Source organism: Carex rostrata, chromosome 2, assembly GCF_964058835.1.
Source record: "Carex rostrata chromosome 2, lpCarRost1.2, whole genome shotgun sequence".
Lineage (NCBI taxonomy): Eukaryota > Viridiplantae > Streptophyta > Magnoliopsida > Poales > Cyperaceae > Carex > Carex rostrata.
Genome location: NC_135919.1, coordinates 2,283,002 through 2,310,311, shown reverse-complemented (window position 1 = coordinate 2,310,311; position 27,310 = coordinate 2,283,002).

Sequence of the window (27,310 nt, the reverse complement as noted above, 5' to 3'; positions counted from 1 at the left end):
ATTTTTCTCCATGAGTTTTATGTTTATCTTAGAAATATTTAAGAAGATGTTTTTAGTCTTGAACTATAAAACTTTTATATGTTTATTTTTAAAAGTGTTTCTCGCTAATGATCTCGATTAGAGATATTTAAAGTTTCTTACTTATAGTCGCGCAGTGCTTCACAATGTAAAGTGCTCAACTTTAGATGAACCAACAAGTAAATGACACAAAGAACAATTGAAGAATTCAATTGATATGAACAAATTACTAACAGAAAGTTATGCTCTAGGATACTAACTCCATAAAAATAAAGATATGATATAAAAAAAATGAAAATAAATGAAGACATGATCAATCAATTATCCATCAATTCAAAAATTTCTTAAATGACATCTAAAAATTATAAAGAAATAAAGACCAAAAGAAGACAGACTAAATAGACTTGTGGCAAGTACGTATATAAATAAATTTAGAGTTCTACACGTAAAAAAATATCAAATAATTAAGGTGCATAAAATCAAAAGAAGGTAAAATTTCATCTATTAAACATAACCATCGGCGGATCAGGAAATCTACGTACATACGTGCTAAATATAAAAATAGATCTAGATAGAGATATGAATCAAGATTTTATTTCAGAAACAGAGCATGCCTGAATACAAAGATAGGCATCTGCAGGTCTCTTGTGTATGTTAATGTGCTTGAAGATGAGACCTTGTGAGACATGCTCGTAAAGGTCTTTTAGTGTGGATCTCGGGACAGGTTTACTCTTCCCCATTTCCATTTGAACCCACCACCTTAATCTCCAGTAGTATGGTTCACCTGTTGTCTTATTCCTGAATCGGAGGCGATATCCAGTAGTGCCATCATTGTCCGGTAGAGGACCCTCCATTACTTTCAAAGGGTGAGGGCTTTAAGCCTTTCTTTACGGTATAACAAAGCACAAAGATGTTTCCATCCCCCCCTTTGAGAACCTCAAACGGTAATGCTGAGGCAAGAGGAATGCAAAGAGTTTCTCCATAGCGGAAATCACGCAAGGGAATTTGGTGATCCTTTGTCAGATGCTCCAGTAATGCCTCTATAGAGCCTGAGAAGGAACACACTTGTTCTGGACAAAAGCACCGTACATAGATATAAATGTCAATCAAGGACGGCAAAATTTGTTAAATAAAACCCATCTTAATTAAAAAAAAAAAAATATATATATATATATATATATAGAGCTACATCGGAATTAAAGGAACCCTAGCCTGTGTATATATCTTCTTCAAACTTTTTGCTCTCGGGATCTCTGTCACCTCCTTGCATTGTTACTTTTGAGACTAATTCTTCTCCTTCCATTGCTCCTCAAATCTAATATTTAGTAAATTAAGTAGGTTATAAATATATATATGTATATGTGTTTAAACCTGACTAAAATTAACAACCTTGATTAAATATAATATGCTTGAGTGGATGATCTATTCTTAGGATATCTAGGTTCATCTAATTTTGCCTACAAATAGGATATAAATATATATAATATATGAAGGAATAAAAAGAGAATTGGGTTGTAGGCCAGTAGAAAAGAGCAGGCCGAATGAAAAATGTTCAAATGAGAAGAAAACGCAAGCCTTTCACTCTCTCTCACTCAATCTGACTGATAGTTGGGCCCTGCTTTCAACCAACCAGTCCAGCACCTGATGTTTGAATTAGTACCAAAAGGAAAATAAAAAACACCATTCCACACTGGTACTTCTCCCACAAAAACCCCTCCATCAGTGACTTTTGTACCAGAATTTCCGGTTGCTGCAACCAAGTCACACAAACAAACCATCTTATCCATGTTGTATCAGCACCCATTGCAGCCAGCACTATATGCCGAAAGCGATTGGTACCAGATCTGCTCCACCGTACCAGCAGGTATAAAAAGTTGATGACCCAACTTAGCTGAGACCAACCATGCACCATACATGGACAACATATGGACAAAGAAAAAACAAATGTAGGGCCAACTCGATCGGACAATTGCGGCACATTACGCAGCCAAGGTCGCATTCAATTCGTCTTTTTCGCAAGATATCTTTTGTAGTTCTAGGACACTTGGCTGCCCAAATTTTGGAAAAACCCCATTTAACCTTTCCACTCGATAGTATCACATCATAGGTATACTTGGCTGAGTAGCACCCTGACGGGCCCCACTTCCATACCAGCTTTATTTGCTTATCAAATATCAAGTTGTTGATGTAAAATTCAAAATTTGAAGTTTATTAGTATACTATGTTCATAATGATATCGTCCTTAATAATTATTACAAGTTAGAGACATTTTCAATATTTGTTTATTATTATTATTATTATTATTTTTTTTTTAAGAGGCTATAAGCCCATTTTCATTACTAAAAATATAAGGTTACAAGATTAGGCCATTACTGATAGTCCAGAAGAAACCACAAAATCACAAAAACCATAATAGCCACAAAATAGAAAGCACTTCACAGTTAGATAAGCAACCAGGCAACTAAATAGCCATGAAAGAGAAGTATCTAACAACTAAAAGTATTTTAAACTAGCTATGTGTAAGCCATTGAATAAAGGGCTAGGGTTAACAAAAAGTAGAGGTAGGTCTTATGCTTCATTTATCAGTCAGGTTGACTCCAGGGGGTGTGAAGACTACCAGCTCCCTATCAGGAGGAATGACATCCAGAAGCACTGCATCTTCTATGATTGATATCAATCCCATGGCTGTTGTTTTAATCTTTTTTTTCATAGAACCTGTCCAATAGATCACAGTAGAATTAATGAGTAAAATAATATTTCTCACAGATTTTGGCAAGCAGTCATTAAAGCAAACATCATTCCTATGTTTCGAAAGCACCAACAAACATCACTTAAAACTATCAGTAACCTTTTAGTTTCAGTTAATGGCAGAGTAAGGGCAAAGTGGAAAATGTCATCCCAAGAGGTCCAATTATGCATGTACAATTGACTCTTCCCCAACCAGAATCAAACATGTTGAGCAAGTGTACATGTAAGAAAAAGATGGTCTCTAGTTTCATTGTCAGTACAGAAGTGACAAGTTCTAACACCTGTCCAACCTTTTGTAGCCAGGATGTCCTTAGTGAAAATTTTCCTATGCATAGTAAGCCACATAAATATTCTAATTTTGTGAGATACAGGCAGGGACCACCAGAGTAAGGGTCGGGAAGCTAAGACCCCTCTATTATTAAAAAAGGTATACATAGAGTGAGTAGAGAACTTCCCTGTTGAATTCCATCCAAGAGTGAGCACATCACAATCTGTATGGAAGGAAATGGAGCTAATAATTTGCAAAATTTCCAACCATTCGGTGTAATTCATACCTACCAGAACTCTTCTGAATTGTAAGACTTGACCCTGAGAATGGACCACTGTGGACAATAAGATGTCCTTTTAAAAACATAGTTGGTACAGTTCGGGGTAGGCAGTAGCTAGGGAACAATTTTGATACCAAAAGTCTTCCCAGAACTTGATCTGTGAGTTGGTGCCAGGATCATAACTAGGCAGCAGCCCACTTCAAGAAAAGCTCCATCTACAAAAGAAAAATACAACTCAAATATCGGTACTAACCAAGAGTGAAGGTTATGAGATCTGACCACCTTAAAAAAAACCTATAACATAGACCTATCAGCTCACAAAAGTAACAGCCAAATCAGCTTTGGCTGACTTCTACCGGTCATGTACACAAAACTGCCACAAGGATAAGAAATAAGACGTGCAACAAAAAAATGATATATTTTGAAAGAAACTTATCTTACAAGAAAAACAGCAATGACGTCATGGTTGTTGGATGCGTGCCGTTCCAAAAAGCAGCCCACTTTAAGAAAAGCTTCATCTACATAAAAAAAACAACTCAAATATCGGTACTAACCAAGAGTGAACGTTGTGAGATCTGACCACCTTAAAAAAAACTATAACATAGAACTATCAGCTAAAAAAAGTAACGGCCAAGTCAGCTTTGGCTGACTTCTACTGGTCATGTACACAAAACTGCCACAAGGATAAGAAATAAGACGTGCAACAAAAAAATGATATATTGTGAAAGAAACTTATCTTATAAGCAAAACCGCAATGACGTCATGGTTGTTGGAAGCGTGTCGTTCCAAGAAAGCAGCCCACTTCAAAAAAACTCCCTCTACATAAACAAAAAAAACAACTCAAATATCAGTACTAACCAAAAGTGAACGTTGTGAGATCTGACGACCTTAAAAAAAACAATAACATATACGTATCAGCTCAAAAAAGTAACGACCAAGTCAGCTTTGGCTGACATCTACCGGTAATGTACGCAAAACAGCCACAAGGCGAAGAAATAAGCCGTGCAACAAAAAAAGAAAATATATATTGTTAAAGAAACTTATCTCACAAGCAAAACCGCAATGAAGTCATGGTTGTTGCATGCGTGCCATTCCAAGAAAGCAGCTCACTTAAAAAAAACTCCATCTACATAAAGAAAAAAACAACTAAAATATCGGTACTAACCAAGAGTTAACGTTGTGAGATCTGAGCACCTTAAAAAAAAAACTATAACATAGACCTATCAGCTCAAAAAAGTAACGGCCAAGTCAGCTTTGGCTGATTTCTACCGGTCATGTACACAAAACAACAACAAGGAGGAGACATAAGACGAGCAACAAAAAAATGATATATTGTGAAGGAAACTTATCTTACAAGCGATACCGCAATGAACTCATGGTTGTTGGATGCGTGCCGTTCTAACAAAGTAGTCCACTTCAAGAAAAACACCATCTACAAAAAAAAAATACAACTCAAATATCGGTACTAACCAAGAGTGAAGGTTGTGAGATCTGACCAACTTAAAAAAAAACTATAACTTAGACCTATCAGCTCAAAAAAGTAACAGCCAAGGCAGTTTTAGCTGACTTCTACCGGTCATGTACACAAAACAGCCACAAGGATAAGAAATAAGACGTGCAACAAAAAAATGATATATTTTGAAAGAAACTTATCTTATAAGCAAAACCGCAAAACCGCAATGACGTCATGGTTGTTGGATGCGTGCCGTTCCAAGAAAACAGTCCACTTTAAAAAAAGCTCTATCTACAAAAAGAAAATACAACTCAAATATTGGTACTAACCAAGAGTTAACGTTGTGAGATCTGAGCACCTTAAAAAAAAAAAAAACTATAACATAGACCTATCAGCTCAAAAAAGTAACGGCCAAGTCAGCTTTGGCTAATTTCTATCGGTCATGTTCACAAAACATCCACAAGGAGAAGACATAAGACAAGCAACAAAATAAAGGATATATTGCGAAGTAAACTTTTCTTACAAGCGATACCACAATGAACTCATGATTGTTGGATGCGTGCCGTTCCAAGAAAGTAGTCCACATCAAGAAAAGCTCCATCTACAAAAAAAAATACAACTCAAATATCGGTACTAACCAAGAGTGAAAGTTGTGAGATCTGACCAACTTAAAAAAAAAACTATAACTTAGACCGATCAGCTCAAAAAAGTAACGGCCAAGTCAGCTTTGGCTGACTTCTACCGGTTATGTACACAAAACAACCACTAGAATAAGAAATAAGGCGTGTAACAAAAAAAATGATATATTATGAAAGAAACTTATCTTATAAGCAAAACCGCAATGAACTCATGGTTGTTGGATGCGTGCCGTTCCAAGAAAGCAGCCCACTTCAAGAAAAGCTCCATCTACAAATGAAAAATACAACTCAAATATCGGTACTAACCAAGAGTGAAGGTTGTGAGACCTGACCAACTTAAAAAAAAAAACTATAACTTAGACCGATGAGCTCAAAAAAGTAACGGCCAAGTCAGCTTTGGCTGACTTCTACCGGTTATGTACACAAAACAACCACAAGGAGAAGACATAAGACGAGCAACAAAAAAAAGATATATTATGAAGGAAACTTATCTTACAAACGATACCGCAATGAACTCATGGTTGTTGGATGCGTGCCGTCCAAAAAAGCAGCCTACTTCAAGGAAAACTCCATCTACAAAAAAATACAACTCAAATATCGGTACTAACCAAGAGTGAAGGTTGTGAGATCTGACCAACTTAAAAAAAATATAACTTAGACCTATCAGCCGAAAAAGGTAACGGCGAAGTCAACTTTGGTTGACTTTTGCCGGTCATGTACACAAAACAACCACAAGGAGAATACATAAGACGAGCAACAAAAAAAAAGATATATTATGAAGAAAATTTATCTTACAAGCGATACCGCAGTGAACTCATGGTTGTTGGATGCGTGCCGTTCCAAGAAAGCAGTCCACTACAAGAAAAACACCATTTACAAAAAAAATACAACTGAAATATCGGTACTAACCAAGAGTGAAGGTTGTGAGATCTGACCAACTTAAAAAATATATAACTTAGACCTATAAGCTCAAAAAAGTAACGGCCAAGGCAGCTTTAGCTGACTTCTACCGGTCATGTACACAAAGCAGCCACAAGGATAAGAAATAAGACGTGCAACAAAAAAAGGATATATTCTGAAAGAAACTTATCTTATAAGCAAAACCGCAATGATGTCATGGTTGTTGGATGCGTGCTGTTTTCCAAGAAAACAGTCCACTTCAAGGAAAACTCCATCTACAAAAAAAAATACAACTCAAATATCAGTACTAAGCAAGAGTGAAGGTAGTGAGATCTGACCAACTTAAAAAAAAACTATAACAAAGACCTATCAGCTCAAAAAAGTAACGGCCAAGTCAGCTTTAGCTCACATCTACCGGTTATGTACACAAAACAGTTACAAGGATAAGAAATAAGAAGTGCAACAAAAAAAATATATATTATGAAGGAAACTTATCTTACAAGCGATACCGCAATGAACTCATGGTTGTTGGATGCGTGCCGTTCTAAGAAAACAGTCCACTTCAAGAAAAGCTCCATCTACAAAAGAAAAAAAAATCTCAAATATCGGTACTAACCAAGAGTGAAGGTTGTGAGATCTGACCAACTTAAAAAAAAAACTATAACCTAGACCTATCAGCCTAAAAAATTACCGGCCAAGTCAGCTTTGGCTGACTTCTACCAGTCATGTACACAAAACAGCCTCAAGGAGAAGACATAAGACAAGCAACAAAAAAAAGGATATATTGTGAAGAAAACTTATCTTACAAGCGATACCGCCTTCAATTGGTGTGTTTTATCTTGCCATCTGGAAACACGACTACAGTTCTCCAAACACCTACAATTGAAGCGTTGTATTTGGCTTGTAAATGCTCTATTATCTTGCTTTATGGAGACATTACTTGAGTGCTCCAAACACCTTCAATTGGAGGGTTGTATTAGGCTTCTAAATCCCCTATTATCTTGCCATATGTAGACAAGACAATGGTGCTCCAGACACCTTCAGTTGGAGTTTTGTATTAGGGTTGTAAATGCCCTATTATATTGCTATATGGAGACACTACTAGACTGCTCCAAACACCTTCAATTAGAGTGTTGCATTAGGGTTGTAAATTCCCTATTATCTTGCCATCTTGAGACAATACTAGAGTGCTCCAGACACCTTCATTTGGAGTGTTGTATTAGGGTTATAAATGCCTTTTTATCTTGCTATTTGGAGACATTACTAAAGTGATCCAAACAACTTAAATTTGTGTCTTGTATTAGGGTTGTAAATCCCCTATTATCTTGCCAATTGGAGACACTACTCGAGTCCTCCAAATACCTTCAATTAGAGTGTTGCATTAGGGTTATAAATGCCCTATTATCTAGCCATATAGAGACACAACTTGAGTACTACAAACACCTTCATTTGGAGTTTTCTATTAGGGTTGTAAATGCTCAATTATCTTGCAATCTGAAAAAATTACTAGGGTGCCCCAAACACCTTCAATGGGAGTGTTGTATTAGGGTTGTAAATGCCTTGTTATCTTGCCATCTGGAGACATGACTAGAGTGCTCCAAACACCTTCAATTCAAGTGTTGTATTTGTCTTGTAATAGCCCTTTTAAATTGCCATTGGAGACACGACTATAGTGCTCCAAACACCTTCAATTGGAGTGTTGTTTTAGGGTTTTAAATAACCTATTATCTTGCTATATGGACACACTAAGTGCTCCAAACACCTTCAATTGGAGAATTATATTAGGGTTGTAAATGCCCTATTTTTTTGACATCCGGAGACACTACTAGAGTGCTCCAAACACCATCAATTGTAGTGTTGTATTTGATTTGTAAATGCCCTATTATGTTGCAATCCAGAGAACTACTAGAGTGCTCCAAACACCTTCAATTTGAGTGTTGTATTAGGGCTGTAAATGCCCAATTATCTTGCCAACTAGAGACACTACTAGTGTGCTCCAAACACATTAAATTGGAATGTTGTATTTGGCATGTAACTACCCTATTATATTGCCATCTGGGGGCACTTCTAGAGTGCTCCAAAAACCTTCAATTGGAGTGTTGGATTAGGGTCGTAAATACCCTATTATCTTTATATTAAGAGACACTACAAGACTGCTCCTACCTTCAATAGGAGTGTTGCATTAGGGTTGTACATACCCTAATATAATGCCATAAAGACACACTACTAGGGTACTACAAACACCTTAAATTTGAGTGTTGCATTAGGATTGTAGATGCCCTATTATCCTGCCACCTAGAAACACTACTAGAGTGCTCCAGAAACTTTCAATTGGAGTGTTGTATCAGGGTTGTAAATGCCTTATTATCTTGCCATATAGAGACACGCCTAGAGTGCTCGAAACACCTTCAATTGGAGTGGTGTACTAGGGTTGTAAATGCCCTATTATCTTGCTATCTAGAGACACTATATGTGTGCTCCAAACAACTTCAATTTGTGTGTTGTATTAGGGTTGTAATTACCCTATTATGTTGCCATCTGGAGACACGACTACAGTGCTCCAAACACCTACAATTGAAGTGTTGTAATTGGCTTGTAAATGCTCTATTATCTTGCTATTTGGAGACATTACTTGAGTGCTCCAAACACCTTCAATTGGAGGGTTGTATTAGCGTTCTAAATGCCATATGATCTTGCCATATGGAGACAAGACAATGGTGCTCCAAACACCTTCAATTGGGGTGTTGTATTTGGCTTCTAAATGACACTACTAGACTGCACCAAACACCTTCAATTAGAGTGTTGTATTAGGGTTGTAAATGCTCTATTATCTTGCCATCTCGAGACAATACTAGAGTGCTCCAGACACCTTCATTTGGAGTGTTGTATTAGGGTTGTAAATCCCCTATTATCTCGCCAATTGGAGACACTACTCGAGTGCTCCAAATACCTTCAATTAGAATGTTGCATTAGGGTTATATGCCATATTATCTAGACAGATAGAGACACTACTAAAGTACTACAAACACCTTCAATTGGAGTGTTGTATTAGGGTTGGAAATGCCCTATTATCTTGCAATCTGAAAAAATTATTAGGCTGCTCCAAAGACCTTCAATGGGAGTGTTGTATTTGGGTTTTAAATGCCTTGTTATCTTGCCATCTGGAGACATGACTAGAGTGCTCCAAACACCTTCAATTGAAGTGTTGTATTTGGCTTGTAATAATCGTATTATATTGCCATTTGGAGAAACGACTAGACTGCTCCAAACACCTTCAATTGGAGTGTTGTTTTAGGGTTTTAAATACCCTATTATCTTGCTATATGAAGGCACTACTAGAGTGCTCCAGACACCTTCATTTGGAGTGTTGTATTAGGGTTATAAATGCCTTATTATATTGCTATTTGGAAACATTACTAAAGTGATCCAAAGAACTTGAATTTGTGTGTTGTAATAGGGTTGTAAATCCCCTATTATCTTGCCAATAGGAGACACTACTCGAGTACTCCAAATACCTTCAATTAGAGTGTTGCATTAGGGTTATAAATGCCCTATTATCTAGCCATATAGAGACACAACTTGAGTACTACAAACACCTTCATTTGGAGTTTTCTATTAGGGTTGTAAATGCCCAATTATCTTGCAATCTGAAAAAATTACTAGGGTCATCCAAACACCTTCGAAGGGAGTGTTGTTTTAGGGTTGTAATTGCCTTGTAATCTTGTCATCCAGCAACATGACTAGACTAGAGTGCTCCAAACACCTTCAATTGAAGTGTTGTATTTGGCTTGTAATAGCCCTATTATATTGCCATTTGGAGACACGACTAGAGTGCTCCAAACACCTTCAATTGGAGTGTTGTTTTAGGGTTTTAAATACCCTATTATCTTGCTATATGGAGGTACTACTAGAGTGCTCCAAACACCTTCAATTGGAGTGTTATATTAGGGTTGTAAATGCCCTATTTTTTTTTTCCATCTGGAGACACTACTAGAGTGCTCCAAACATCCTCAAATGTAGTGTTGTATTTGACTTGTAAATGCCCTATTATGTTGCAATCCGGAGAACTACTAGAATGCTCCAAAAAACTTCAATTGGTATGTTGTATTAGTGTTGTAAATGCCCTATTAGATTGCCATTTGGAGACACGACTAGAGTACTCGAAACACCTTCAATTGGAGTGTCGTATTAGGGTTGTAAATGCTCTATTATCTTGCCATCTCGAGACAATACTAGAGTGCTCCAGACACCTTCATTTGGAGTGTTGTATTAGGGTTGTAAATCCCCTATTATCTTGCCAATTGGAGACACTACTCGAGTGCTCCAAATACCTTCAATTAGAGTGTTGCATTAGGGTTATAAATGCCCTATTATCTAGCCATATAGAGACACAACTTGAGTACTACAAACACCTTCATTTGGAGTTTTCTATTAGGGTTGTAAATAACCAATTATCTTGCAATCTGAAAAAATTACTAGGGTCATCCAAACACCTTCGAAGGGAGTGTTGTTTTAGGGTTGTAATTGCCTTGTAATCTTGTCATCCAGCAACATGACTAGACTAGAGTGCTCCAAACACCTTCAATTGAAATGTTGTATTTGGCTTGTAATAGCCCTATTATATTGCCATTTGGAGACACGACTAGAGTGCTCCAAACACCTTCAATTGGAGTGTTGTTTTAGGGTTTTAAATACCCTATTATCTTGCTATATGGAGGTACTACTAGAGTGCTCTAAACACCTTCAATTGGAGTGTTATATTAGGGTTGTAAATGCCCTATTTTTTTTGCCATCTGGAGACACTACTAGAGTGCTCCAAACATCCTCAAATGTAGTGTTGTATTTGACTTGTAAATGCCCTATTATGTTGCAATCCGGAGAACTACTAGAATGCTCCAAAAAACTTCAATTGGTATGTTGTATTAGTGTTGTAAAATGCCCTATTAGATTGCCATTTGGAGACACGACTAGAGTACTCGAAACACATTCAATTGGAATGTTGTATTTGGCATGTAACTACCCTATTATATTGTCATCTGGGGCCACTTCTTGAGTGCTCCAAAAACCTTCAATTGGAGTGTTGGATTAGGGTTGTAAATACCCCATTATCATTCCATTAAGAGACACTACAAAACTGCTCCTAATACCTTCAATAGGACTGTTGTATTAGGGTTGTACATGCCCTAATATAATGTCATAAAGAGACACTACTAGGGTACTACAAACACCTTAAGTTTGAGTGTTGCATTAGGATTGTAGTTGCCCAATTATCTTGCCATCTGGAAACACTACTGGAGTGCTCCAGAAACTTACAATTGGAGTGTTGTATCAGGGTTGTAAATACCGTATTATCTTGCCATATAGAGACACGCCTAGAGTGCTCGAAACACCTGCAATTGGAGTGGTGTATTAGGGTTGTAAATGCCCTATTATCTTGCTATCTGGAGACACTATATGTGTGCTCCAAACAACTTCAATTTGTGTGTTGTATTGGGGTTGTAATTACCCTATTATCTTGCCATCTGGAGACACGACTACAGTGCTCCAAACACCTGCAATTGAAGTGTTGTAATTGTCTTGTAAATGCTCTATTATCTTGCTATCTGGAGACATTACTTGAATGCTCCAAACACCTTCAATTGGAGGGTTGTATTAGCGTTCTAAATGCCATATCATCTTGCCATATGGAGACAAGACAATGGTGCTCCAATACCTTCAATTGGGGTGTTGTATTGGCTTCTAAATGCCGTGTTATTTTTGCTATATGTAGACACTACTAGACTGCACCAAAGACCTTCAATTAGAGTGTTGTATTAGGGTTGTAAATGCTCTATTATCTTGGCATCTCGAGACAATACTAGAGTGCTCCAGACACCTTCATTTGGAGTGTTGTATTAGGGTTGTAAATCCCCTATTATCTCGCCAATTGGAGACACTACTCGAATGCTCCAAATACGTTCAATTAGAATGTTGCATTAGGGTTATAAATGCTCTATTATCATGCCTGATAGAGACACTACTAGAGTACTACAAACACCTTCAATTGGAGTGTTGTATTAGGGTTGTAAATGCCCTATTATCTTGCAATCTGAAAAAATTACTAGAGTGCTCCTAACACATTCAATGGGAGTGTTGTATTAGGGTTGTAAATGCCTTGTTATCTTGCCATCTGGAGACATGACTAGAGTGCTCCAAACACCTTCAATTGAAGTGTTGTATTGGGCTTGTAATAGCCCTTTTATATTGTCATTTGGAGACACGACTAGAGTGCTCCAAAACACCTTCAATTGGAGTGTTGTTTTAGTGTTTAAATACCCTATTATCTTGCTATATGGAGGCACTACTAGTGTGCTCCAAACACCCTCAATTGTAGTGTTGTATTTGACTTGTAAATGCCCTATTATGTTGCAATCCGGAGACCTACTAGAGTGCTCCAAACACCTTCAATTGGAGTGTTGTAAATGCCCAATTATCTTGCCATCTAGAGACACGACTAGAGTGCTCCAGACACCTTCAGTTAGAGTGTTGTATTAGGGTTGTAAATGCCCTATTATATTGCTATATGGAGACACTACTCGACTGCTCCAAACACTTTCAATTGGAGTGTTGCATTAGGGTAGTAAATGCCCTATTATCTTTCTATTTGGAGACATTACTCAAGTGATCCAAACAACTTAAATTTGTGTGTTGTATTAGGGCTGTAAATCCCCTATTATCTTGCCAATTAGAGACACTACTCGAGTGCTCCAAATACCTTCAATTAGAGTGTTGCATTACGGTTATAAATGCCCTATTATCTAGCCACTACTAGAGTACTGCAAAAACCTTCAATTGGAGTGTTCTATTAGGGTTGTAAATGCCCTATTATCTTGCAATCTGAAAAAATTACTATGGTGCTCCTAACACCTTCAATGGGAGTGTTGTATTAGGGTTGTAAATGCCTTCTTATCTTGCCATCTGGAGACATGACTAGAGTGCTCCAAACACCTTCAATTGAAGTGTTGTATTTGGCTTGTAATAGCCCTTTTATATTGTCATTTGGAGACACGACTAGAGTGCTCCAAAACACCTTCAATTGGAGTGTTGTTTTAGGGTTTTAAATACCCTATTATCATGCTATATGGAGGCACTACTAGTGTGCTCCAAACACCCTCAATTGTAGTGTTGTATTTGACTTGTAAATGCCCTATTATGTTGCAATCCGGAGACCTACTAGAGTGCTCCAAACACCTTCAATTGGAGTGTTGTAAATGCCCAATTATCTTGCCATCTAGAGACACGACTAGAGTGCTCCAGACACCTTCAGTTGGAGTGTTGTATTAGGGTTGTAAATGCCCTATTATATTGCTATATGGAGACACTACTCGACTGCTCCAAACACTTTCAATTGGAGTGTTGCATTAGGGTAGTAAATGCCCTATTATCTTTCTATTTGGAGACATTACTCAAGTGATCCAAACAACTTAAATTTGTGTGTTGTATTAAGGGTTGTAAATCCCCTATTATCTTGCCAATTAGAGACACTACTCGAGTGCTCCAAATATGTTCAATTAGAGTGTGGCATTACGGTTATAAATGTCATATTACCTAGCCACTACTAGAGTACTGCAAACACCTTCAATTGGAGTGTTCTATTAGGGTTGTAAATGCCCTATTATCTAGCAATCTAAAAAAAATTACTAGGGTGCTCCTAATACCTTCAATGGGAGTTTTGTATTAGGGTTGTAAATGCCTTGTTATCTTGCCATCTGGAGACATGACTAGAGTGCTCCAAACACCTTCAATTGAAGTGTTGTATTTGGCTTGTAATAGCCTTTTTATATTGTCATTTGGAGACACAACTAGAGTGCTCCAAACACCTTCAATTGGAGTGTTGTTTTAGCGTTTTAAATACCCTATTATCTTGCTATATGGAGGCACTACTAGTGTGCTCCAAACACCCTCAATTGTAGTGTTGTATTTGACTTGTAAAGGCCCTATTATGTTGCAATCCGGAGACCTACTAGAGTGCTCCAAACACCTTCAATTGGAGTGTTGTATTAGGGTTGTAAATGCCCAATTATCTTGTCATCTAGAGACACGACTAGAGTGCTCCAGACACCTTCAGTTGGAGTGTTGTATTAGGGTTGTAAATGCCCTATTATATTGCTATATTGAGACACTACTCGACTGCTCCAAACACATTAAATTGGAGTGTTGTATTTGTCATGTAACTACCCTATTATATTGCCATCTGGGGGCACTTCTAGAGTGCTCCAAAAATCTTCTATTGGAGTGTTGGATTAGGGTTGTAAATACCCTATTATATTTCGATTTAGAGACACTACAAGACTGCTCCAAATACCTTCAATAGGAGTGTTGCATTAGGGTTGTACATGCCCTAATATAATGCCATAAAGAGATACTACTAGGGTACTACAAACACCTTAAATATGAGTGTTGCATTAGGATTGTAGATGCCCTATTATCTTGCCATATGGAAACAATACTGGAGTGCTCCAGAAAATTTCAATTGGAGTGTTGTATGAGGGTTGTAAATGCCTTATTATCTTGTCATATAGAGACACACTTAGAGTGCTCGAAACACATTCAATTGGAGTGGTGTATTAGGGTTGTAAATACCCTATTATCTTGCCATCTGGAGACACTATATGTGTGCTCCAAACAACTTCATTCTGTGTGTTGTATTGGGGTTGTAATTACCCTATTATCTTGCCATCTGGAGACACGACTAGAGTGCTCCAAACACCTACAATTGAAGTGTTCTATTTGGCTTGTAAATGCTCTATTATCTTTCTATATGGAGACACTACTAGACTGCTCCAAACACCTTCAATTGGAGTGTTGTATTAGGGTGGTAAATGCTCTATTATCTTGCCATCTCGAGACAATACTAGAGTGCTCCAGACACCTTCATTTGGAGTGTTATATTAGGGTTATAAATGCCCTATTATCTTGCCATTTGGAGACATTACTAAAGTGATCCAAACAACTTAAATTAGTGTGTTGTATTAGGGTTGTAAATCCCCTATTATCTTGCCAATTGGAGACACTACTCGAGTGCTACAAATACATTCAATTAGAGGGTTGCATTAGGGTTTTAAATACCCTATTATCTTGCTATATGGAGGCACTACTAGAGTGCTCCAAACACCTTCAATTGGAGTGTTGTTATATTAGGGTTGTAAATGCCCTATTTTTTTGTCATCTGGAGACACTACTAGAGTGCTCCAAACACCCTCAATTGTAGTATTGTATTTGACTTGTAAATGCCCTATTATGTTGCAATCTGGAGAACTACTAGAGTACTTCAAACACCTTCAATTGGAGTGTTGTATTAGGACTATAAATGTCCAATTATCTTGCCAACTAGAGACACTACTAGTGTGCTCCAGACACATTAAATTGGAATGTTGCCATCTGGGGGCACTTCTAGAGTGCTCCAAAAACCTTCAATTGGAGTGTTGGATTAGGGTTGTAAATACCCTATTATATTTCCATTTAGAGACACTACAGGACTGCTCCTAATACCTTCAATAGGAGTGTTACATTAGGGTTGTACATGCCCTAATATAATGCCATTAAGAGACAATACTAGGGTACTACAAACACCTTAATTTTGAGTGTTGCATTAGGATTGTAGATGCCCTATTATCTTGCCATCTTGAAACACTACTGGAGTGCTCCAGAAACTTTCAATTGGAGTGTTGTATCAGGGTTTTAAATGCCTTATTATCTTGCCATATAGAGACGCCTAGAGTGCTCGAAACACCGTCAATTGGAGTGGTGTATTAGGGTTGTAAATGCCCTATTATCATGCCATCTGGAGACACTATATGTGTGCTCCAAACAACTTCAATTGGTGTGTTGTATTGGGGTTGTAATTACCCAATTATTTTGCCATCTGGAGACACGACTACAGTGCTCCAAACACCTACAATTGAAGTGTTGTATTTGGCTTGTAAATGCTCTATTATTTTGCTATCTAGAGACATTACTTGAGTGCTCCAACAACCTTCAATTGGAGGGTTGTATTAGGGTTCTAAATGCCCTATTATCTTGCCATATGGAGACAAGACAATGGTGCTCCAAACACCTTCAATTGGATTATTGTATTTGGCTTCTCAATGCCCCATAATTTTGCTATATGGAGACACTACTAGACTGCTCCAAATACCTTCAATTGGAGTGTTGTATTAGGGTTGTAAATGCTCTATTATCTTGTCATCTCGAGACAATACTAGACTGCTCCAGACTCCTTCATTTGGAGTGTTGTATTCGGGTTATAAATGCGCTATTATCTTGCCATTTCGAGACCTTACTAAAGTGATCCAAACAACTTAAATTAGTGTGTTGTATTGGGGTTGTAAATCCCCTATTATCTTGCCAATTAGAGACACTACTCGAGTGCTCTCAATACCTTCAATTAGAGTGTTGCATTAGGGTGATAGAGGCCCTATTATCTAGCTATATAGAGACACTACTAGAGTGCTAGAAACACCTTCAATTGGAGTGTTGTATTAGGGTTGCAAATGCCCTACTATGTTGCAATCTAGAGACATTACTAGGGTGCTCCAAACACCTTTAATTGGAGTGTTGTGTTAGGGTTGTAAATGCCCTATTATCTTGCCATCTGCAGACACTATAAGAGTGCCCCTAACACCTTCAATTGGAGTGTTATATTACGGTTGTGAATGCCATATTATCTTGCCAAATCGAGACACTACTAGAGTTTTCCAAATAACTTCAATTGGAGTGTTGTATTAGGATTGTAAATATCTTATTATCTTGCCATCTGGAGACAATATAACAGTGCCCCTAACACCTTCAATGGGAGTGTTGTATTAGGGTTGTAAATGCCTTATTATCTTGCCATCTGGAGACACGACTACAGTGCTCGAAACACCTTCAATTGGAGTGTTGTATTAGGGTTTTAAATGCCCTATTAACTTGTTATCTGGAGGCACTACTAGAGTGCTCCAAACATCTTCAAATGGAGTGTTGTATTAGGGTTGTAAATACCCTATTTTATTGCCATTTGGAGACATTACTAGAGTGATCCAAACAACTTAAATTGGTGTGTTGTATTAGAGTTGTATATCTCCTATTATCTTGCCATTTGGAGACACTACTCGAGTGCTCCCAATACCTTCAATTAGAGTGTTGCATCAGGGTTGTAAATGCCCTATTAGATTGCCACTTAGAGACACTACACGAGTGCTCCAAATACCTTCAATCGGAGTGTTGCACTAGGGTTGTAAATGCCCTATTATCTAGCTATATAGAGACACTACTAGAGTGCAACAAACAGCTTCAATTGGAGTGCTGTATTAGGGTTGTAAATGCCCTATTATCTTGCCATCTAGAGACACTACTATAGTGTTCCCAACACCTTAAATTGGAGTGTTGTATTTGGCATGTAACTACCCTATTATAATGCCCTTTGGAGGCACTTCTAGAGTGCTCCAAACACCTTCAATTGGCAATTGGAGTACTGTATTAGGGTTGTAAATGCCCTATTATCTTGCCATCTCGAGACACGACTATAGTGCCCCAAATACCTTCAATTGGAGTGTTGTATTTGGATTGTAAATGCCCTATTATCTTGCTATCTGGAGACACTACTAGACTGCTCCAAACACCTTCAATTGGAGTGTTGCATTAGGGTTGTATATGCCCTATTCTCTTGCCATCTCGAAACAATACCATAGTGCTTCAGACAACATCATTTGGAGTGTTGTATTAGGGTTATAAATGCCCTACTATCTTGTCATTTGGATACATTACTAAAGTGATCCAAACAACTTAAATTGGTGCGTTGTATTAGGGTTGTAAATATCTTATTATCTTGCCATCTGGAGACACTATAATAGTGCCCCTAACACCTTCAATTGGAGTGTTATATTACGGTTGTGAATGCCATATTATCTTATCAAATAGAGACACAACTAGAGTTCTCCAAATAACTTCAATTGGAGTGTTGTATTAGGGTTGTAAATGCTCTATTATCTTGCTATCTGGAGACACTACTCGAGTACACTGTACAACTTAAATTTGAGTGTTGTTTTAGGCTTGTAAATGCTCCATTATCTTTCCATTTGGAGACACTACTAGACTGCTCCAAAATACCTTCAATGGGAGTGTTGCATTAGGGTTGTAAATGTCCTCTTATCTTGCCATCTGGAGACACGACTACAGTGCTCCAAACACCTTCAATTTAAGTGTTGTATTTGGCTTGTAAATGTCCTTTTATCTTGCTATCTGGAGACATTACTAGGGTACTCCAAACACCATCAATTGGGGTGTTGTATTATGGTTGTAAATACCTTATTATCTTGCCATCTGGAGACACTACTAGAGTACTCCAAACACCTTCAATTGGAGGGTTGTATTAGGGTTGTAAATGCCCTATTATCTTGCCATATGGAGACAAGACAATGGTGCTCCAAACACCTTCAATTGGGGTGTTGTATTGGCTTCTAAATGCCGTGTTAGTTTTGCTATATGGAGACACTACTAGACTGCACCAAAGACCTTCAATTAGAGTGTTGTATTAGGGTTGTAAATGCTCTATTATCTTGCCATCACGAGACAATACTAGAGTGCTCCAGACACATTCAGTTCGAGGGTTGTATTAGGGTTGTAAATGCCCTATTATATTGCCATATAGAGACACGACTAGAGTGCTCCAAACACCTTCAATTGAAGTGTTGTATGAGGGATGTAAATGCCCTATTATCTTGCCATCTGGTGAAATTACTAGGGTGCTCTAAACACCTTCAATTCGAGTGTTGTATTTAATTTGGTTGTAAATGCTCTATTATCTTAGCATCTAGAGACAAGACTAGAGTGCTGCAAACACCTTTAATTGGAGTGTTGTATTAGGGTTGTAAATGCCCTTTTATTTTGCTATCTGGAGACACTGTAAGAGTGCTCCTAACACCTTCAATTCGAGTGTTATATTACGGTTGTAAATGTCATATTATCTTGCCAAATAGAGACACTACTAGAGTGCTCCAGACACCTTCATTTGGAGTGTTGTATTAGGGTTATAAATGCCCTATTATCTTGCCATTTGGAGACATTACTAAAGTGATCCAAACAACTTAAATTGGTGTGTTGTATTAGGGTTGTAAATCCCCTATTATATTGCCATTTGGAGACATTACTCGAGTGCTCCCAACACCTTCAATTAGAGTGTTGCATCAGGGTTGTAAATGCCTTATTAGATTGCCATTTAGAGACACTACACGAGTGCTCCAAATACCTTCAATTGGAGTGTTGGGTTGTAAATGCCCTATTATCTTGCCATCTCGAGACTCTACTAGAGTGCTCCAGACACCTTCAGTTGGAGTGTTGTATTAGAGTTGTAAATTATTATATTGCCATATAGAGACACGACTTGAGTGCTCCAAACACCTTCAATTGGAGTGTTGTATTAGGGTTGTAAATGTCCAATTATCTTGCCAAATAGAGACACTACTAGAGTTCTCCAAATAACTTCAATTGGAGTGTTGTATTAGGGTTGTAAATGTCCTATTATCTTGCCATCTGGAGACACTACTGGAGTGCCCTATACAACTTAAATTTGAGTGTTGTTTTATGGTTGCAAATGCTCTATTATCTTTCCATTTGGAGACACTACTAGACTGCTCCAAAATACTTTCAATGGGAGTGTTGCATTAGGGTTGTAAATGTCATATTATTTTGCCATAAAGAGACACTACTAGGGTATTACAAACACCTTAAATTGGTGCTCGCAATACATAAACCGTTCTTTTTTGTTTTCGCTAATGGAAGTGTTTATTTATATAGACCTTTTGAATGATGTGATCTGGTAGTGCAAAAATTTTGTGTTGAGTCCTAACTCCATACTACCTGACATTATAGAGTTTTAAATTGTTCGCTAATGAATTGATCACAATGGACGATGTAGGTGATATAATTAATGGATGGATTGGGAGAATCAGACTATAAAAAAATATGCGTGTATGCGTGTGTGTGTGTCACCCGTATACGTGTCTTGTGCGCATGCGTAAGCATACTCGTTGAAAAACCCTTGTCTATAAAAACTTTATTGTATCTTCGGATAAAATATCATTTTGATCTATCATACATAAATCGCATCGTACTTGTGTTAAAATACAAATTAACTAAATGAAAATCACTATCCATGTACCTGAAATACCCGTACATGCATACCTGAGATAAACACCACAACCCTAATTAATTCTCGCTATCCTCGAACAAACACTAGACAACCCGAGCCTTGTTTTTTCATAAGATAAATGGATTATTGTTTTTGCACTAACTATAATTTTGGTCAGCTGTTGAGATATCTCAGGGATGCACACTTGTACCAATGTTGTCTTTGGGCAACACTATTATGAAAATGTCTCAATCATTTGGATTTTGACTATGGTCTAATTAATTATTTACATTTATTACAGGTCAAAATATGCCGATCTCAGGAAAACTCATTCAAATTAATTTGGAAAGTGATTTTGACTTATTGCTTGATGTGCATAATTTACTTTGGAATAAACAGTTTCAGAGAAAATTGACGTGGTTTGCCAATTGTGTATTTGAACGATGAAAGTTCAAATATAATTATTGTTAAATTTATGGTCAACGATCGCATTGGGTTGGTTTTGACATTAGGTAATGGGATTGCTATCTTATTGTTATTTGTAATAACCAGGTGGAATGGTGGGAGTTAGATGACGATAAGTTCAAATCTAGAAAATTTGTGATATCTGGATCCGGTTAGTTGCAATTAAGTGTGAATTATGGTGAACTAACTTATGAGAACTTTCAAATTAAAGACTGCAAGTTTAGTTAGAAGACTATGATAGATTTAATTACCTGTCTAGATTAATTTGATCCATTAGAACTTTATAAAATAAAAATTATATGCGGTTACAATTGAATGTTTACCGCTACATAAGGCCACACATAAGGCTATTCCAAGAATTTTTTTTTCTTTTGTTTTTGGTAACTGAAGATTATATGAAATTGGACATTTAGTATCTCTAGTACCACACATAAGGCTACACCAACTATTTATTGAAGATTATATACAGAATAAATCACACACGAAATTAAATCTGCTGTTATTCCTTTGGGATACAACATCGTCTTGATCTATCATACATAAATCGCATTGAACTTGTGTTAAAACAAAATTTCGACTAAACAAAAATCACTATTTATGTGCCCGAAATACATAAACCTTTTCTTTTATTTTCTCCAATTGACAGGTTCATTTTTATAGACCTTTTGAATGGCGTGATCAGGTAGCGCCAAAATTCTACGTTGAACCCTGACTTTGTACTCACTGACATTAGAGAATTCTAACATGTTGATAGTGAATTGATCACAATAGACGATTTAGTTGATATAGTTAATGGTTGGATTTGTGAAATCATAATAGAACAAATCATTCGTGTATGCGTGTGTGTCACCCGTATATGTGTCCTGGGTGCATGCATATGCGTACACATTGGGAAGCACACTTGTGTATAAAAACTTTGTTGTATCTTCAAATACAACATCGTTTCGATCTATCATACATAAACCGCATCAAACTTGTGTTAAAATAAAATTTCGACTAAACAAAAATCGCTATCCATGTGCCCAAAATACATAAATTGTTCTCTTTTGTTTTTGCCAATTAACACGTCTAATTTTATATACCTTTTGAATGATGTGATCAATTAGCGCCAAAATTCTACACTAAGCCCTGACTCTCTATTTATTGACATTAGAGATTTCTACCTTGTTGCTAGTGAATTGATCATAATGGACGATGTAGTGGATATAGTTAATGGTTGGATTGTGAAAATCATACTAGAAAAAATTATTCATGTATGTCGTATATGTGTTATATGCGCATGCATATGCATACACGTTGAGAAGCACACTTCTGTATACAAGTTTTGTTGTGTCTTCGAATACAACATCGTTTTGATCTATCATACATAAACCATATCGAACTTGTGTTAAAACAAAATTTCGACTAAACAAAAATCGCTATCCATTTGCCCAAAATACATAAACCATTATTTTTTGTTTTCGCCAATGAAAGCGTCTATTTTTATAGACCTTTTGAATGGCATGATCAAGTAGCGTAAAAATTTTGCGTTGAGTCCTAACTCCCTACTACTTGACATTACAGAGTTCTAACTTGTTGGCTAGTGAAATTATCACAATAGATGATGTAAGTGATATAGTTAATGGTTGGATTAGGAGAATCAAACTATCAAAAAATCATGCGTGTATGCGTGTGTGTGTCATCCGTATACGTGTCTTGTGCGCATGCGTAGGCGTGTGAGAGAAGTAGAGTGGTAACGTGGTAAGAGAGATGTAGGCCGTAAAAGCTTCTTTGCTCAACCAACAATTTATGAATACTTTGTAAATGGATCAGCATAAGCTCCTTGAAACATCCATATTTATATTTCAGTATATTCCAGTCAAGCAATAATTTATTGTTGATTTCTCTTGAATTAAAAAAAAAATCTTGCAATTGGGTGTCTAATAAAAAGTAGAGAAGGGTTCAAATGTCTTAATTTTTCTGTGTCTTCATCATGCCTTCATTTTTACTTTTATAATAACAAAAAATTTAAAATTTATTTGTCAAAATAAAACAATTAGATGTGGTATATATGATTTTCTCTACATGTACATAAAAAAAAGTATAACTTTTTAATTTTGGTTTTATATAAATCAATAACTTGAAAAATCAACGTTCATAATTTGTCCACATCAATGTATTTTTGCAAGCATTTGATGCTAATCAAAACAATATGAAAATGTTGTGATCTACATAGAGAAAATAATATGTATCATATCTAACGGTTTTATTTTAACATATGAGTTTTAAATTTTATGTTATTATAGTTCTAAAAAAAGATATGACCGAGATAAAAAAAAGTAAAGACATTTGAACTCTCTTCTAATAAGTAGTATGTTTAAATTTATTATGCCCCTTAGGCTTGTGTTTCTTTTATTTAGTAGTACTACACTGTTTAATTTTTTCTAGTTGTTGTTGTTTTAAGAAATTAAACACATAAACATTTATTTTAAGCCAACTACCTCATTAAGTGACTTATAAATTTCTTACATTTTTGTACCAAATTCTGAATTACTAAAAGAAATAAAATTTTGATCCTCCATGTTTGATTGTGGCAAAAAGGGTGCTAAAGGGTGGAATAAGGATTTAGTCCTTAGTTTATTCCAACCAACGAGCATTAATTGAGCCAGACTAAAATGACATAAGCCGATCTTTAGGCCGGCCTAAAGTAAACCACTTTACATGGTGGTTTAATTTTATTGCACGTCATGACCTAACTCGAATGATTATAATAATATATTATTAGTATATAATTATATAATTAATATCTTATATTGTTAATATATTAAATAATTATTATAATAAGATTATATAATTAGTATCTTTTAATTAATAATAATAATAATTATTATTATTATATAATTATATAATTAATATGTTATATTGTTAATATATTAAATAATGAGTTGGGCTACATCGCTAAGTAAAGCGAGTGTTTTACTTCACGTCTACACATCAATTTCAAAGTTCAAAACGTCGATTCGAACCATTAATGTTGATCTCCATATTAAATTGTGCTTGTAGACCAAATTTTACATTTTTTAAAAAGTAAAATGTGGAGACCGAATTGGAGATTCGGTCCTTGTGATTTTTGTAAAAAAACAAAACTACTCATGCTGCTTTATTAAAATTAATTTTATTAATTATGATTTATAAAAAAAAATTCTGGGGTATAGCTCTATTATCACGAGAAAATCTATTATATTCCTCATAATTAAAAATCTAGCCAAATGTACTGTAAAATTATATATTAATATAGTTGCATGTATCCTAAAATTATTATTTTATTTTTTTAAGAAAAAAATACATGCGTTGAAGCTAAAAAAATAATGCTATTAATTTTATTTATAAATATTTTCAATTAATTTGGTACAATTTTTTTTCGTCTACAATTCATTCAAGACAATATTGCGTTAAGTGCATTTAGTAAAAAAGATTATTCGTCACACATATATAATGAATAACCACACACTTTCCTCGTGCATGCACTTTTTATTTCATTGCACAATTTTCACTCCCTTCTCACTAACTACTATAAATATCAAATGAGAAAAATTAATTGCTTGTAAGTTTAAAAAAGCATTCTAAGTAAAAGAATTTAAATAATATTGAATTACAAGTGAATTTAAAATAACTCATATAATATTTAGATGTTAGATATAAGAGAAAATCAATTATCTATAATAATAATATAAAATATTAGACATTCGACTAATATATTACATTTCACTAATAACTATGCAAGTAAGAATAATTTGTGTACTTCTTTTACTTTATTACAACAATAAGGTAGCAATCACATTGCCTAATGACAAAACCAACCCAAATGTCATCGTTGGCTATAAATTTAACAAGTATTATATTTGAACTTTAATCGTTCAAATACACAATTGGTATATCATGACTTGTTTCCTCAGTTGCAGATAACTCTCTCAATTTTCTCTGAAACCTTTTACTACCGATATAACTTACGCATATCAAGCACCATGTCAAAATCACTTTCCAAATTAATTTGAATGTGTTTGTCGGAGTATTTTATCGACATACTTTGACTTGCAATAAATATAAATAATTAAATAGACTATAGTGAAAAATCAAATGGATGAGATATTTTCATAACAGTGTGGCCCAAACACAACATTAGTACAAGTGCGCATCCCCTGAGATATTTCACCAGTTGGTCAAAATTAGACACAATAAATATATTGACTGAGATCCATTTATCTCATATTAACTTAGTGAATTTAATGCATGCGTAAGAGTTTCAAATAAAAAAAATAATATAAATAGGACCCTTTTTTTTAAATTATCTGATATATGGCAAAATTCTGTAATAAAAGACTTTATGTAAGTTACTGTTATATGACAAAATTTTGTAAGTTACTGTTTTTTACTCATCCTATACACTTTTGCCTCTACATAATATTCAACTTTGAGATTCGTGCAGAACGTCTTTGAACGGTTGAGATTTTTCAAAATGTCACGCAAAATATGAGATATATATGCGAATTCTGTCTGAGACACTACTATTCCATCGTAATAAAAAATAAAATAAAAAGCAAAGATGAAATTAAGAATAAAATAGCAAAATATGAGATATATCAGAGGATGCGAATTCTGACACGACTATTCCACCGTAAAAAAAAGAAGAAGAAGAAATTAAGAATAAAATAGAAAAATATGAGATATATCAGACGATTCGAATTATGTGAGAGATCACTATTCCACCGTAAAAAAATAAATGAAAAGGAAACAAGAAATTAAGAATAAAATAGCAAAATGTGAGATATATCAGAGGATTCAAATTCTGTGAGGGACACCACTATTTCACCGTAAAATAATAATAAAATAAAAATGAAAGAAGGAATTAAGAATAAAATAGCAAAATATGAGATATATCATAAGATATGAATTCTGTCAGAAACACCACTATTCCACCGTAAAAAATAGAAATAAAAAGGAAAGATGAAATTAAGATAAAATAGATATGGAACAATCCTTCTAAATCAGCTCACAGTTGGAGGAACTTGATGAGTACTAGTTTTTACAATAGTTTGAGATAAGAAAAATGAGATGTTAGATCGAAAGTGTGCCAAACAAGTTAAAATGTTGCTCCATGCTTGCTGTGAATGGAGTTTACTGAATTTTCAAATGAAAGAATGGAAACGAAGGAGGTTTACTTAAAACAAATTAAAGGCGGTAATGTAGAATGTATAGAGTAAAATTGTTACATCTCTGTTAATAATCTGATTTGTGATCAATTCACTAGCCTTAGAACTCTCAAGGAGTAGGGAGTAGGGAGTCAGAGCTAGCAGAGTTTTGATGCGACGTGACCTGATCATGCCATTCTAAACGGTGTTTTTTTTTTAATTTTAAAGAAAACCTCAACTGGATATGATATTCGGTTGCCAAAAAGAAAAATATTATCTCAAATATCGTGAAATAATTACTCCTATTTGAGTTAGACGGGACTGTTCCATCTAAATTCAAAGAGACGTCACAGTTCAAGTAAAAAAGGAAAGAAATATGAGAAGGTGATAATTTTTTTTATTTCTTCTATGGAATTGAATTTTTTTTTATTCATTCTATGGAACTGAAATCTTTTTCGATTTCTTCTATGGAATTAAATTGTTTTTGGTTCTTTCTATGGGATTGAAATTTTTTATGATTCCTTCTATGTAATTGAATTTTTTTCTAATTCTTCTATGAAATTGATTTTTTTTTATTTCTTCAGAGTTTTGGTCCGACGCGACCTGATCACGCCATTCTAAACGGTGTCTTTTTTTAATTTTAAAGAAAACCTCCAATTGTAACCGAATATAATCTTGGATTGCCAAAAAGAAAAAATAAATAAATAGTTGGTGTATCATGTGTGTATATATACACTGATTAAATAATATAATTAAAAAAAACAGCTCACTCATAATTAATTGTCTTCCTCTAAAAAAATAATTAATTGTCAAAATAAATTATAGAGTAATTTAGTTATTTGTAGTATAATATTTATTTATTTGTATGGTAAATATATAATTGTAGATCAGTAACTTGGAGTAAATGATCTACAAATAAATAACGATGCAATGTACGTTAATGCATATTTTCTCATTCCAGGAGTCAATGTTTTATCAACGAGCATTAATTGAGCCGGATTAAAATGATATAAGTCGATCTTTAGGCCGGCCTAAATTAAACCACTTCACATGGTGGTTTAATTTTATTGCACATCATGGCCTAACTTGAATGATTATAATAATATATTATTAGTATATAATTAATATATTATTATTAATAATTATTATTAGTATATAATTATATAATTAATATCTTATATTGTTAATATATTAAATAATGAGTTGGGCTACATTGCTAAGTA